At 34.7% G+C, this 2,088-nt stretch overlaps 1 long non-coding RNA gene across 1 annotated transcript; it reads left to right on the forward strand.

Moving 5' to 3' along the window:
- LOC118812880 lies at nt 1-1,086 on the forward strand. Its single transcript, XR_005007587.1, has 3 exons — nt 1-104; nt 591-637; nt 1,035-1,086. It is a non-coding gene; the product is annotated as an uncharacterized LOC118812880 (long non-coding RNA).
- Nucleotides 1,087-2,088: the final 1,002 nt, after the last annotated feature.

Here is a 2,088-nt window from a genome sequence, read left to right on the forward strand (position 1 = left end):
GTTTTTCTTCTCCTCACTCGTCGTCACTATTTTCAGGTTTAACCATATCTTTTCTTCTTGCAGTTACCTACACATTTCCTACATCTATCACCAGCATTTCTCAGGTATTTTATTTACCTCTCTTTCTCTGGCATGTTGCTGGTTTGTTTACTCTCATTTTTCTACATTTGTAATCGTCTAAGATGAATGTGTCTGTCTTTAATTGAAGTCAGTGTTTTAAACTTAATAGTTATTAGTATGTCTGTGTTTCTCATGACTGACTGTTGACTGACTGTAATAACCTTTGGGAAAGAACAGTGATGTTTTTAAATGGTTTCTCATGGAGGGTGCATGTTGACTCAAGTACAGATGTTGACTGAATACCTTTTCACAAGTAATATTTAACCAAGAGTATTTCTGCTTTTACTCAAATTACCAACACCTGTCTTACACAACAACTAAGCTGTGTCTTTTCTCCACCCTGCTTCTCGCTGATTACCAACTCCAGAATAAGCCAAAAAATGCAGTTAGCCAACATAAATGTGCCTGTATCTGTTTCAGTTGTTGAAGCTAGTCTTTTAAACCTTTACCAAATGTTTTATCTTTTACAGTCATCCACTGCTGCTTCTGGTTCTCAACTGATCAGGAATTGTCCCAGGTACTTTAATTTATAGTATCTTTATGGTATTGATCTTAGTATTAGTACATATTACGCTAAATATTTTATTACCTCTTTTAGCACAAGACATTGTCAGTACTATGTATTTTAACATGTATTTGACTCACCTGCTTTGTTTTTTTCTTTACTTTGCAAAACCGTTGTATAAAAACAATAGGACTTAGTTTGTGTGCTATTGTAAAAGACATAGTACAATGTCATCCACAGTAACCTGCTCTTTCTTGTATTGCTTTGCATATATCTTTGTTTTTCTTGTTGCTTTGTAGATTTATTTTTGATACGGTTTACTGTTTGTTCAGGATTCTTTAACCTTATGTTTTGTATGGTGAGTAGTTATTAATAATTTTGCTCACTTATTTCTTCATTTTAAATGCAGTCATGAGGAATCCATCTTCACAAACTGCAAGTGACAGAGAAGTTGACCAGAGACCTCCACATCTGTTAAGAGCTGAGTATTTTTAACAGGTAGGATTCAGATGTTTATTCTCTCTCCCAAACATACTCTACATATATGCTCACTGGCTATTTTTACAGTACTCCTGACTTACAGACTGGAGTCCATCTGTTTCTTTGTATACAGTGCCCCCCCTTTCCCTTTTTACAGGGCCACCACAGAGCAGGTATTATTCATGAAACATTCTCAGCAATGCAGCGACACTGATGTGGTGTTGGTGTGTTAGTGCGTGTTGTGCTGGTACGAGTGGATCAGACACAGCAGTGCTGCTGGAGTTTTTAACCATTCCAGCGTGGATTATCCTCCTATATATGGACACGTGCTGTTTTTAAATCATCTCAACATAGCTTTGTGAGTATCCTGGACATTTTATTGATGCATGCAAGAAAACCTTCTTGAAGTTCATCAGTATAGTTTGTACCTTGGATTGTAATGGGTATTATTTTTTGTTTCCTTTGTAATTTACCACAAGCAGTCGTTGACTGTTAAATCTATGCCGACTAATTGTAATTCCTTATGTGCTGTATTGTATTTTTTGCAATGAAAGTATGGCAACCACAGCTGCTGGTAATTTACTGTAAAGCTGAACTTTGCAATAAAATACTGTAATGTGTCATACGGTTGTACTGTGTTTATCACTGATAGACTGTAATTATGTTAATAGTATATCTGTTGTTTTCAAAATAATTTACTGTATACAAATTTACAATATATGCTTTTTTTCACAGTAATTAACTGTAAACAAACAACAGTTCTCAACAGTGAAATTTACGGTTGGCAAAAAAGCATACTGTAATGTCTTATACTTTTCCACTATATATTTTTACTGGGAAGATCTGGCAACCACAGCTGTAGTAAAGAGTAGTAAATATAAACCAGTTTTCCCCAGAAATTTTGTAAATGTAAATACATTTTCCCGAGATATTGAGTAAATATAAAGCAATTTTGCTCAGATGCTTGGTAGATATTACTAAAT

The sequence above is a fragment of the Colossoma macropomum genome, unplaced genomic scaffold (assembly GCF_904425465.1).
Source record: "Colossoma macropomum unplaced genomic scaffold, Colossoma_macropomum, whole genome shotgun sequence".
Classification (NCBI taxonomy): Eukaryota; Metazoa; Chordata; class Actinopteri; order Characiformes; family Serrasalmidae; genus Colossoma; species Colossoma macropomum.